This window comes from Emydura macquarii, unplaced genomic scaffold (assembly GCF_026122565.2).
Source record: "Emydura macquarii macquarii isolate MOO-44397 ecotype Brisbane River unplaced genomic scaffold, CSIRO-AGI_Emac_v2 contig_2403, whole genome shotgun sequence".
In the NCBI taxonomy this organism is placed as follows: domain Eukaryota; kingdom Metazoa; phylum Chordata; order Testudines; family Chelidae; genus Emydura; species Emydura macquarii.
In genome coordinates, this window is record NW_027132540.1 from 69,821 (window position 1) to 83,828 (window position 14,008).

The following is a 14,008-nucleotide window of genomic DNA, read 5'->3' on the forward strand; positions in this document are numbered from 1 at the left end:
CCCAGCAGAACCCTTTGGACTTATACAGAGCAGGCTCTCTCTCCCTCTGTCAGCCACAGAGTCTCCATGCCATCAGGGGAGGGAGTCCAGGTCCGGGTGCAGCAGGCGACCCTGGTCCTGGGAGAGCAGATCGTAGCACCTCGGGAGCGGGAGCGGCATGGCGATGGACAGGTCGAGCAGCATGCTGTACCAGTGCTGCTGCGGCCAAGCTGGTGCAATCAGTACGATGTCCGCTCTGTCCCTCTTGATTTTCAAGAGGACTTTGGGCAGGAGAGGGATGGGGGAAATGTGTACATGAGAGTCCCCGTCCAGTCTAGAAGGAAAGCGCCGGAGAGGGAGCCCGGCTCGTGACCTCGGTCCAAGCAGAACCTCAGTCACTTCCTATTCCAGGACGACGCGAACAAGTCCAGTTGGGGAACACCCCACTTGTAGAAAATGGAAGTCACCACCTCCGGGTGCAGTGACCAGTCGTGGAGGGGTAAGAACGACCTGCTGAGGTGATCCACCTCATCGTTCCTGACCCCCGGGAGGTGAGAGGCAGATATGTGGAAGTCGTGCCTCACCACAAGTCCCAAAGTCGAGTAGCCTCCTGGCAAAGAGCTGAGGAGCGCGTTCCCCCCTGCCTGTTCATATAGAACATGGCCGCCGTGTTGTCCATGAGGACCTGACCCACTCTGTCCCTCAGGAACCTGAGGAAGACTCTGCAGGCCAAGCAGACTGCCCTGAGCTCCCAGACATTGATGTGAAGAGCCCTCTCATCTGGCGACCAGAGCCCCTGGGTGCTCAGGTCGCTGCTGATGTGGGCCCCCCATCCCACATCTGAGGCATCCTGAAGGAGTAAGTCTCTGAAGGGGACACCCCTCAGAACCTCCCCCGGCTTCCTCCACCAATCCAGGGAGGACAGTGCCTGGGTGGGAACAGTGACCACCCTGCTCAACGAATGTCTGGCTGGCACGTACACCGAGGCCAATCACCCTTGGAGACACCTGAGTTTGAGGCGAGCCAGCCTCACCACATACATACATGTTGCCATATGTCCCAACAGCTGAAGGCAGTGCCTGACTGTTGTCGTGGGGGACCTGTGTAGATCAGCAATTATGGTGGCCATGGCCTCGAAGCGAGGCTGTGGGAGGAAGGCTCTGGCCTGGGTGGCATCCAGGGTGGCCCCGATGAACTCTATGCGCTGCACCAGGGTGAGTGTGGACTTCTGCTCATTGATGAGCAGCCCCAGTCTGGTGCATGTGGTGCAGGTGAGTGCCAGGCTGTTCCTCACATGGGTCCTGGACCTGCCTCGGATCAGCCAGTCGTCCAGGTATGGGAATATCTGGACCCCTCTGCGGCGCAGGTGGGCTGCTACCACCGCCATGCATTTTGTAAAGACCCTGGGGGCGGATGAAAGGCCAAAGGGCAGGGCTGAGAACTGGTAGTGGCAGCCAGCTACCACAAACCTTCTGTGACCGGGGAGTATAGTAATATGAAAATACGCATCTTTGAGGTCGAGGGCAGCTTACCAGTCCCCTGGATCTAGAGCAGAAATGACGGAGGCTAGGGAAACCATGTAGAACCTGATGCGTCTGATGAACCTGTTCAGACTGCGGAAGTCTAATATCGGCCTCAGGTCCCCCTTAGCCTTGGGGATAAGGAAGTACCATGAGTAAAATCCCCTCCCCCTTTCCTGTGGAGGAACCTCTTCCACCGCACCGAGCAGGAGGAGGGAGTTGACCTCCTGTATGAGGAGTTGCTCATGAGAGGGGTCCCTGAAGAGGGACTGGGTAGGGGGAGAGTCCAGGGAGAAGGCCGTAAGCTGAAGGGCATAGCCCCTGAGGACTACGCCGAGGACCCATTGGTCCATGGTGATGGTTTCCGACTCGGCATAGTATGGTCGGAGCCTGTGGGCAAAGGGCCCGGAGAGATCCAGGGGGAAAGGAGGAGTGCCACCCTCGTGCGCACCATCAAAACCTTTTATTGCCAGCATTGCCCTTGCTTGGGCCTTGCTGGGGCCCCACCGAGGGCCCTGGGCAGTCGCGGCGGTTGGGCGCCCGGTATTAGTCCCGACCCCTCCTGGGCTGAGCGGGTCTGGGGGGCAGCCTGGGTGGAGGCTGCGGCAGCCTCTGGGCCTGAGGCCGAGACTGGTGCCTCAAGGCCTGCGTTGTGTAGAGCCCTAGGGACTTTAGAGTGGCTCGCAAGTCCTTCAGGGCATGAAGCTTCTCATTGGTTCTCTCAGAGAAGAGGCCAGCGCCAACAAATGGGAGGTCTTGGATGGCTTGCTGGACCTCATGGGACAATCCTGAAGCTTGAAGCCAGGAGCAGTGGCGCATGATGATGGCCGAAGCCATCGCCCTGCTAGCGGTATCCACCGTGTCACTGGCAGACTGCAATGCCGCATTTGCCACTGCTGCGCCTTCCTGGGTCACAGTGGCAAAGTCTGCGGCCTGGTCAGGGGGCAATATCGACTGAAACCTCTGCAGCGAGGACCACAGATTGAGATTATACCTCCCGAGGAGCGCTGAGTGATTAGTGACCCTCAGCTTCAGGGCCACATTAGAATAGACCTTGCGGCCAAACAGGTCTAGTTTTTTACTATCCTTGTCCTTTGGGGTGTTGCCCTGGCCGCCCTGGCAGTCCCACTGGTTAGCGGCATCCACTACCAGTGTCCCTGGGGCAGGGTGGGTGTATAGAAAATAAAATCCCTCCTTAGGGACATAGTATTTTTATTCGGCGCCCTTGGAGGTAGGGGCCACTGAGGACAGGGTTTGCCAGAGGGCCTTGGCTATTTTCATTACCCTCTTGTGCACTGGCAGGGCGACTCATGACGGCCCTGCTGACCCAGATACCCCAAAGAGGGGGTCCTCCTCCTCTGACATCTCCTTAAGTTCAAGGTTGAGGTTGCCCACCACCCTCTTCAGCAAGTCTTGGTAGGCCCGGAAATCAAAGAGGGGGGCCTTATGGTTCCTGGCAGCTGCCTCATCTGGGACGAGGAGGAGGACTGCGGAAGCGGCCGCGTGGAGGGACCTTCCTCGGGGTCTGAACCCTCATCCGAGGGGTGGCCCTGGTCTGGGTGATTCGGAGGTGGGGACGCTGACTGGGCCACCGAGGAGTGGACAGACGTGGTCCCTTGGACCATCTGGGTACCCCACAGCCCCCAGTATGGCCACTGCCAGGGGCCTTGGGGCCACGCCATTGCCGGCATCGGTGCCTGCTGGGTCATGTCTGGATGGCGCCCGTGGGACCCAGAGCGGCTTGATAAATACTTGCAGCTCCTGGGAGGTGAATGGCCCCGAGATGACGATGACGAGGATGGCCGACGGTGTCGACGTCTACGGTGCTGACGGGGGACGAGCTGCTGGAGGAGCTGTATGTAGATCGCCTTCTCTGCCTCGACGTCTTATGGCGACATTTCCCACCTCAGGACTGGGAGCAGTGTTGCCTATGTCGCTGCGGTGCCGACCCCGAACTTGATCGATTCCGTGGTACCGAGGCGCTCGGTGCCAGAGCTGTTGGTGCCGAGGCTGTCGATGCCATGGCAGTTGGTGCTGAGGCTGTCGGTGCCGGAGCAGTCGGTGCTGAGGTGGGCTGCATCGGAACAGGTGGCACCGAGGCAGTAGGTACCAAGGCAGTTTGTGCTGGAACAGACAGTGCCGAAGCAGGCAGTGCCGAGATGGTCGGTGCCGAGATGGTCGGTGCCGGACGATGCGTTGCACTGATGGGCACCGTCACCCGCGGCGGGCTGTATGCCGGGGATCTTGACCGGTGCCGCCTGTACTGCCGCACCGGGCTGCACACCAGGGTCAGGGATCGGTGCCGAGCAGGGTTCTATACCGGGGTACGAGAGCCGGAGCTGCAGCCCCTGCGCCAGGTGGAACTGGAGCGGCATCGTCTTGCGTGTGTACCTCTCGACCGCCCCCGGTGCCACGGTGTCGAGGAGCTCAACGACTCTGAGTCGGAGCTAGGAGGGGAGCCCGCACTCTTGACCCTCCTTGACCGTCTGGGGGGAGACCTCGACTCCTGTCTCCTCCACCCACCAGGGCCACCCAGCGCGGGTTTACCCCGAGACGCTGGTCCCGGAACCCTCGGCCAAGGGGGGGGATGGAGGCGTGGGCGCGCCCAAGAGGGCGTGTTCCTCTGCGAATGCCTCTGGCATCGATGGCCCTTGCATGGGCACTCCCCCACCCCCAGGAGTCAGGGGAGGCTTCCTGCGAGGAGATTCCGGTGCCGGAGTACTCTCCACGGCACGTGGCTGGGGCATCTCCTGAGTCACCCCCTGCTGTACCGGTCGCAGGGGGGAGTCCATGTGGGCGGCCTCGGGTTGCTTCTTCTTTTTCTGTGCCGAAGGCTTCGGTACCGGTGCCAATGGAGCGCTCCACACCGAGGAGACACTCAGTGCCACTGGAGAACACGATGTCTCGGAGTCCGGGCGGAGTGTGGACTCCATCAGGATTGCCTTCAGCCGGGCGTCTCTCTCCTTCTGGATACGGGTCTTGAAGGGCTTAAAAATAAGGCATTTTTCTTTTCTATGCTGCTCCCCGAGGCATCGGAGGCAGCGATCGTGAGGGTCACTCACAGGAAAAGCTTTTACACATGGGGTGCAGGCTTTAAATCCAGTGGAGCCAGGCATGGCTCAACTGTAGCCTCTAAGGGCACTATCTAACTTATTAACTTCTCTACTATCACTAACTATCAACAACTATTAACTCAACAATGAAACGCACTAGAATTGCTAAGGGAGGCTACTTGCGATATGCAAGAGGCAGACTTTCCAGTAACCGTCACAGGCGGAAAGAAGGAACTGAAAGCCCGCAGGGTCGGCGGTGCCCTATATACCATGGCATGAGCATGGCACTCCAGGAGGTGCCTGAGCCGACCCTATGGGGCTTGCTAAGGGAAAAATGTTCCGGGAAATCTGTGCACGGGACGCACACACACCTATATTGGAATGGATATGAGCAATCACTCGAAGAGAGACCAGTGCGATCCCGGAAAGAGAAGCAGCAGCAAGAATCCAGACCAGACTTTTCGTGCACTGGAAACGTAACCCTTTGCAGAGCGCGCGCACACAAGGATCCGCCTTTTCCACAAGGCGGAGTGTAAACACACACAGAGAAGGGAACAATCCATGCTGTGTTAACGTAGCAAGCGCAGAGCCTCAGCTCTAGGTAGAATACAGAATCTGGTTTACAGATCACTTCAGTTTTAAATGGCCAATCCTTCCAATCCGCCCCCCCCACCCCCCGCTACACACTGCATCTATCTGTGATGTTTGTGTGTGAACACAAAACCCTTTTACCACAGTGTATCCCACGCTTTGCAAAACACACACACACACACACACATACACACACAATGCAACCTGCTTATGTACAGCATTCCTTCCCTTCTTAAAAGTGGATGATTCAAGTCACCGTGTTCCCCTGCACACAAGTGCTCCTGCGCCTTTACACGTTTACACACTTGTGTGCTTGAAATCGGAGTATCAGGAGGAGGGGAGAATCTGAGGTGGCTTTAAGAAATTCACAGTTGCGGGGGAAGCAGCAATGGCTGGAAATGGGAAAGCGTCTCCACCCCGGCCCAGGGACAGACGGGAGAGCGGCATCGCCCTCCAAGGGAGGCGAGAGAAAGGAGCAGCCTGAGCTCAGGGCACAGCCTGGTCAGAGGAGCGAATAGAATGGCAGGCTGGACACGAGCAGCAGCAAACCCCGAATCATCCCTGTCGAGCCCCCGCCCCGCCCCGCCCGGAGCTTGCCGCAGACCCGCCTTCTGCGTGTGCTGCCCACACACACCGAGCGGCAAAGTAGAGCAGGGACCCGCACAGCGAGACCGGCGACGCTCCTCGGACACCAGGCGGCATTCCTCGGGGTGTGCGAATGAGGCACAAAAATCCCCTGGTCTTCCCCGCTCCCCCAAAAGTGCAAAGTTCTCCCCCCTTCCACTCAACACAGACTGGAAACAGAAACAGGGTGAGAGCTAGGCAGAGAGGAGGAAATCACTCCACCCCCGCCCCACACACACACAGAACAACACAACCCCTGTGCGTTTGAAAACCAAACGTTTTTTCTCTCCCTAGCCACTGATGTGCCGGGCAAAGACTACGGGGACAACGGTGCAATTCCGGGAGGGGCTCCCCCACAAAGGGCGCTCCTTGGGGAGGGAGGTGGGTCTGTGTGTGCAGGTTCCATTTGCAAATGCAGCGCGTACACGCACACACACTGGGTGGGAAAGCGGCGGGGCAGGGGAGATGCAAAGCCATCGTAGCGGGGGAAGGCAGAAAAACTTCCCAGCACTGCAGAGGGGCTGCAATTCCTGCACCTGATGATGCTCCAGGAGCTCGTCTATTGCTGTTCCCTGTGGCGGGCCTTGCACCGCGGTGGCGGCAGCAGCCAGGTCTCCCGCTTCTTGTGCGGTGTGTTGCAGAGCTGCCGCTGCTGTGCTGGGAGTGGAGATCCGGGTGTGCGCGGGAAAGGTGCGAACGCAGGCATGTGCTCCGTGGCGCCTCGTGCTCAGCAGTGGGATGCGAGGGGGGTGGAGCAAGCGCGAGGCAAAAAGTTTTTAATATTGTATTTTCTTGGCTTGGGAGTACAAAGTATAATTATATTTAGATAGGTGTTTACGTATATTATATTTGCAGAGGGATTTATTAAAATGTATTGTGGATAGTATATTTTTAGTTCAGTAATAGGTGTTTTTCTTTTATTAGACAAAATATTTTTATGTAGTAATAGTTAAAATTGGTTTTGTTGTAAATTATTTTAGACTGATTTTGATATTATAATAGTGTATTTGGGGGGGTTGGTTTAATTTACTTTGTATAAATAAACAAAATTATTTAGGCTAGTTTTTTTGGCGGGGGGTATTTATTTTGGTGATATTAATTGTGAGTTGTCTCTTAAAATTACAAAAAGTTATTATTTTAAGTTTTAAAGGTTGTTTTAGCTACACGGTAGTGGGCAGGGGTATTATTTTATAATATTTGTTTGAGATTGCATTTTTTGTTTATATTAATCTGGTATAGCAAATATATATAGAAAAATAAGAATAAAATTATATAATTTTTATATTGTATATTTTGATTTTGTGGTTTTGTGTTGTGGATTTATGTGATATTTATTTCTAAATAAAACATAAAACAAAAGTGGGATTTATAGATTTTAATTAGTATTAATTATTTATTATATATATTTAATTTTTATATTTGTTGCTTTTTAGTGGTTTGTAAAATTAGATGGTATAATAAAGGAATTGTATTGTGGTATTTTATAAATTGTTTTGTTTGTAAATTGCATTGGTTTTGTGTTAGGAAGGGTCGGTTTTATTAGAGGGAATGGACAATTATGTTTAGGGTTTTTAATTATTAGGGCATATGGGGTTTGGTTGAAAGTTGTAGGTGGTTGGATTTTTATATTTTTATTTATTAAAGTTATGGTTTATTTAGTTAATTTAGGTTGGATATATTTTTTTACTTTTTTTTTTTTTTTTAGATATTCTGTGTTTAAAAGGAGTCTGGGTTGTTTGCAAAATAATTCGGGCAGAACTTGAAAGGTATTGCTAGCCCACAAGGCTTATATTAATGTTAATATTTTTTTTATAAGGAGTAAAGGTGATTTTTGGTTTTTTTCAGTGAGAGACAAATGCCACTGGCTTTTGATTAGAAGTTTTTTGGGGGTTTTTTGGCTTTAAATAGTTTTTATTTTTAGGGGGGAATGAGTTAATTGCAACACAAATGGTTTAGTGTTATTTGGGTATGCTAGTGCGGGGTGGAGATTATTGTTTGTTTTAATTTTAATAGGGTTTGATTTTGTTTTAGGCGTTATTTTTAGGGTATTTTTTTTAGTAGTTGATACAGTGGCTGTACTTTTAAGGCAATTTTTTTTATATGGTTGCGGAGTCATTTTGTAAGAATTGAGAAGAAACGTAATGTAGAAACATTAGTGGGTGTTGGCAGTTTACAAATTTTATTTTTTGTTGATTAGGAATAATTTATTTTGTTTGAATATTGGTATAGGTATTGGACCTTTTGTTGACACAACTGGGCTTTTTTAAAATTAATTTGGAAGCCTGCTTGCTTAATTAGGAAGATTATTTTATTGAGCAAAAGCAGCTGGGCTTTTTGGGTTACAGTTTAAATGAGAAAACATTTATTGGTGCTGTGCACCTATTTTATAATTTAATAACATGGGCATGGCAAATTATGAGGGAGCAGTGTAGCTTTTGTGGAATACGTGTGAAAGTCAGTTGACGATTTTTGTAGGTAAAAGTAAATGTATATTAGCAGTCAGGATGCAGAGTAGCAAAGAATACATTTGATATATTTAATATTGAAAACTATTTAGTTTTTATATTTATTGCAGTCATTTTTTCTGGTAATTTGGCTATTACAAGGGCTGTTTTAGATGTATATGTATTTAAAGCTTTGTAATTTACTGTAAGTCATTAGGTTTTTTGTTTGCTTTACCGACTGGTTATATGGGGGAGTTGTTTATGCTATAAGTTTTTATTAATATTATTTGCTGCAAGAAAGCAGTAATTGTGGGTAACAATTTTTTTTTTTTTTAAGCTTTTTTGGGTATTTGTATTGTTTTTGCGGTGGTGGATTAGGTTTTATAATAAGAACACAGGCGTTTACTTGGCCACAATTTAATTTATTTTTGGTTTATTCTTGTGGGTGTGCTTGTATTATGTTAGTAATATTTAGGGAATATTGTTTTGCTGTAATTGATCGTGGCTTTGGTGCTTTAAGAGCTGTGACTTTGTGTGCAGCTGTAACAATTTTAGGAATTTTTAATTTATAATATTTAACTAGTTAAATTAACAACAACCTTCATTTTAAGCATATAATATTTATGTCCAAAATAGCTGCTTTTTTAGCATGTGCTAAACTAAAAAAAATTGTTTTTCTTTATAATGGTGTAAGTAAAGGGATGAGAGAGGGGCATATTTATGCTAGAATTTTAAAGAAGTCTCTACCGTTTGCTGGTGATTTTTTAAAATTTGACCGTTGCAAGAACTAAGCGGTTATTAATTAATAAGATAGTGGCACTAGTATTTACAAGCATATGCTGTTTGAACACCCCATGTTTAAAATTTATTTAAATTGTGGGTTGTTTTTATTTATTAGATGTTAAAGGTGCCTCATAAATCAGGGGATTTACGGATGTCCGGCCCTACCCCTATGCCTTTGAGAGCTTTTTTTTTAGGAGGCGGGGTCAGCTATTGATTTTTATTAACACCTTTTTTTGGAGTATGAGGTTTTTGTGGGTTTTTTTGACAAATCAGGTTAGTTAGTTGATTATTTGATTTGCTATTAATTACAGCTTGATTTTACAGTATTTAGTGCAGGGGAATGAATTTTTATGGTCTTGTTTTTGGCCGCGCCCTCTGTTAACTTTTTTAGGACCTAAATTACCTTTTTTGATTTTGAAAGGTGATTTGAGAAGCTATTTTTGTTTTGTTTTGTTTTGTTTGTGTAGCAGCTTTTTTGTGTGTTTATTAGGGAGGCTTGGCTTACTAGTAAATGAGCTTGTTGAACTTTTTGTAACAGTGTTTTATACATTATAGCTCTTAAATTTAGAGTATTTAAAGCAATTTTTATTTGCGGATGTAGTTTTTTTATGAAATGCGTTGGAAAATTTGTGTTTATAAGGTTTTTATTTTTATTTTTTTTTATGATTTATAGCTTGCCATAAGATTTTTTTATGTTGTAAGTAAGCATTAGGGCGTTCCCCTAGGGCTTGCCGTTTTAAATGAAAACGTATTTCAATGTGCTTGTTAGGATTTATTATTTTAAAACTATTTTTATAAGGGTATTTTTTGTGCTTCTTTTTCTATATTTACAGGAAGTTTTAAGAAGGTGTTTAATGGGAGACATTTTTTTACGAATAAAGCATCATTATTAAAATTTATCTGAGGCAATGTGGTAAGTTATGGAAATTATGTATTTCTATATTTAGGAGTGATGTTTTTTAAAGTTTTTTTTAGTGCCTGCGCTTGCTTAGGTTTTAGTATTTTATTTATTTGGGTGGTCGTGTGTGTGTGTGGGGGGGGGGTTGGTTTTTTTAATAGTTTTTTGTTTTCATTTTTATAATCACAGGAGCAGTAGCCTGCAGCACTTTTTTTTTTTTTTTTTTTTTTTTTTTTTTGTTAACTGTTTTACTATTTGCTTGATGGCAGATCTTGTCACAGCACATTTAATGCAATGATAAATAGAGAGGCATCCTTCATTAAAAGATATGGGGAGATCTATTTGAATACGATATTCTATAAATCTGAAATAATAACATAAACAGTTAATTACCAATCAATATTAACAATTCTTTATTTCGCATTTAAAAGAACTCCTATTCTAATGAATATACTCTGATAACATGTATCACAGTCACATTCCATTCAGCTCTATTTCCAGTGGGCTCAATTGTGTCACTTAGGTGCACTCTGCAGTTTGGACAGAGAGCACGGGGCAGAAAGGCACCAGGCTTTCGGAGCTCCCTGGTTGGGCAGTGGGGACTGCAGCATACTGTTGCCAGTGGAGGATGGAGCCATTGGTCCCCCTCATCATCGGATGATCCCTCTCTCCCCCCTGTTCAGTTAAACACTGTTCCCACAAACTGTAGCAGCCCCTCTTCACATTACAGCCAAGTGATTCTCTCTGTTAATACAATTATAAATCAGGAGTAGAAGCTTATCTTGCATTTGAGTCTGAAAACTGCAATCACCGTGGCCTCAGACTCTCTCACATCCTTTCTTCTTCCCTCTTCCCTCCCCAGTGAATCCACTGACAATCCTTGGCTGTATGAACTAAAAAGGGTCCTTACAAGTAAAGTACTCCAGGAATCTCCAGAGATATTTTTCAATTGAGAAGGAAAGAGTTAATACTTTCTGTCAGTTGAGTGCCTAAGTCTCTCTTTGTTGAAATAATAGCCTTTCTGTAGTAAAAGCACGGTGAGCCTGCTGCTTTTAAGTGGAGCCAGACACCGCTCTTCCACCTATTTGAAGTGTTTTGTTGCAGTATTTTGTTTGGACCTTTCCCATTGTGGAGGAGCATGTGAGGAAGGCAACAGGAGAGATTCTGTTCCAGATTTTTATGGTAAACGGGCTTCTCTAACTGCCAGGGCTTGTTTCTGGTCTGGACCCTTGGTCCTTTTGCAGGGATAATGCGGACTTGGGTTTCATTCCTCTAAAGCTGCAGTGGAGCTTCGGTTCCTGAGCCGACTCCAGAAACCACTGGGGTCAGCTCACAATGTCCTCCATGGAATGAATTTCTTTGGGTTCAGCTCAACACCCCCAAAGCCTCCACTCCCTGCAGTGACTAGCAGCATGCACTTGTGCTATTCACCTGCAATAATGAGGTGGGAGAATTGGTGCAAATGAGAGCTGGGCCCTTGTTCTCAAGGCGGGGCAGAAGGGATGGTCGTTCTGACTTGGGGCCCATCTTTAGTGTACGTGGAGTAATACTGAGAGGCGTGTTTTGATGGCGATCCTGGAGAAGGGGCTGTGCGAAGTGCAGGGCCGGCAGTGTCCCAGAAAGGGGATAGGCATGAACCTCCATCTGAATCGGAGCTCTCCTGCCTTGAGGTAGCTCTGTACAATGCCCTGTAACATAGATGACTCATGCTTCCTGATATGGGGAGGGGAGGGGCAACAATGTAAAGGGGGAACAAGTGACCGCCTTGGGTGTCGCCTCTGGGAGGAACTCCCATCCCCACCTCCCTGGGCCGGGCCAGGCCAGCCAATCCCACTGGCTCCTGGGGGGCTAGGGCCACAGGAAGGGGGGAGAACGTGCCTCTGGGCCCAGCTGGGGGCCAGCCCCACGCAGGGAGACTCACAGCACCAGCATCTCCCCAGAGCTCGTGGACACGTCAGCTGGGGACCTGGGCAATGCTTCTACCCCAGGCTGAGCAGAGGCTGCAGCACCTGTTCCCGGCGCCTTTCCCAGCAACCCCCTGCCCTGCGGCCAACCCGGGAACTGCTGTGCTCTCCCCACCCCACCAGCGTTACCTCTGGGGGGGAGGGGAGTTCTGGACTCCCGCTGCACCTCCCGCCGGCATGTTTCTGGACCGCTCAGCTGCTGTCCCTGGCAGCGGGCCCAGGTGGGGAGCAGGCCGTAGCCACGTTTCACGCCAACTGAGGGTGGCCGCTCCAGGTCGTTGCCTCCGTGCAGCGCAGCAGCTGTCCAAGAAAGACTCTGGCTGGGCAGGTGGCGGGTGCCCGACCCTTCTGCTCCCCACCTGAGCCCGGCTGCTGGAGTCAGGGGCCAAGTGAGCTGGAAACGTGCCGGGGGGGAGGGGTGAGGGTGGGATTCAGCTTGCTTAGCCCCTGTCCCTGGCAGCCAGGCAGGGCGGGGGTTATGCTGCCACTGCCTCCCCAGCCGGGCTCTTGCAGGCAGCCACACGCTGCACAGAGCAGCCACCTTCAGCTGCCTGGAGAAGCAGCTCCATCCTGCCCCTTCCGCTCTCTGCCCGGGCCTGGCTCCTCTCCCTCTGCAGCCCCGCAGGCTGAGCAGAAACCTGGGGCCACTTGACCCTGCATGCCCCCCTCCGCATCACCTATGCCCTGTAGGTCAGTGGAAGCTCTCTCACATGGGCCATTTATTTCCTAGCCGTCTTCGACAGCAAACTCAGCTGCCGTAAATAGCCGCAGCTGGGGGGCTTCAGTAGAGCTGTGCGGATTTACACCAGTGGGGTGTCTGGCTCGGTTTGTTTTCACAGTGCTCAGAGCCCAGGACTGTCCTCGGGGCGGGGAGGGGGCTGGGAGGGTGAGAGTCTGGGACAGCCACGTAAGTCTCGTGCATAGCAGCACAGGTCCCATCGTGACTAGCGTGATAGCCAGCCACTTCACCCCGGGATTAGCCCTGAAACTGTTGCCATGTGAACAGCCCCTGCCCTGCAGCTGTGGAATACATCCCACTCACAGCCTCCCCCGCCCCCCTAACCCCCCGGCCAAGGGCACTGCTCAGTGCAATGATTTGAGGAGACGGGGCAAAAGGAAACTTTGCCAGGACGCCCATTGGCTCGTCATTTCCAAGACTGCCCATGTGAGGGGGCTGGGCAGGGATGTTTCTCCGTCTCTGGCTGGCCTGTCTCATGAGCTTGATGACTCCTTAGGTCCCTTTAAGCTGCTAACCCCCTGCCTTTTCTTTGCTGTTTCTTCTCGCGAGATGCCAAGACCTTGTATATGAACATGGCTGCAGTACAGCTTGATATTCTGACAGCAAATACAGGGACCATCCCAGCAAGTTTAGTCAGCCCGGAAGGGACGGCGCACACAGAAGGTGTGGGGGGGAGAGGGTCATTAAACGGCTGAGACAGAGTGTCTCAGAGACCAGGGCCCAATTCTCCTCTCACTCACACAGGTGTAACTCAAGAGTTGGCCCTTCTAAATCAGTGGGGGCTACACCAGTGTGAGGGGAGAATCGGGCCTCAGCTGTGTGGGGCCAGCCCGGGGGGGGTTGTGGATGGATGGACATGCTGTTGTGCTGCATAAGTGGCTGGATGCTGGAGGGTTCTCGATACAAACCTGCCTCGCATTAACACCCCTGACAGCCAGATCTTGCTGGTGCCACTGGACCACTGTGATTCATGGCTCTGCCTTGTTCTTTCAGAGGAAGGAAGAAGCCTGGAATGATGAAGACGGCTCCTCTCCCACGCCCTCAGCCTTCCTCTCCCTACTCCTTCCTCTTGGGCTGCGTCCATCTCCCCTGCAGACCCTGAGAACTGGATGCAGGCTGTGAAGATGTCCCCACCCACACACACGGTCGGGTCTGCAGCCTCTGGATTCGGTTCCTGTCAGTCACATCAGCGAACGTCTCCCTCTGGGCTGCTATTTAGAACCCGTGTGGCCTGGCTGCCCTTATAACCTCTAGGTCCTAACCCAGTCACTCGTTTCCCCTTTGTGTCTACGGTATTCTCCAGCAGTTCATCAGTCACCCTGAGCATAGGGCGAGTCGCTCTTGCCCTGGCAGCATCTCTGCATGCTCTGGCTCTTCAGCTTGTATGACTCTTTTGTCTTTTATTAAAGATTT

At 50.1% G+C, this 14,008-nt stretch overlaps 1 long non-coding RNA gene across 1 annotated transcript; it reads left to right on the forward strand.

The window, feature by feature from the left end:
• The first annotated feature begins 8,165 nt into the window (after positions 1-8,165).
• LOC137161886 (uncharacterized) lies at positions 8,166-14,008 on the forward strand. Its single transcript, XR_010922204.1, has 3 exons — positions 8,166-8,238; positions 9,828-9,907; positions 13,589-14,008. It is a non-coding gene; the product is annotated as an uncharacterized lncRNA (long non-coding RNA).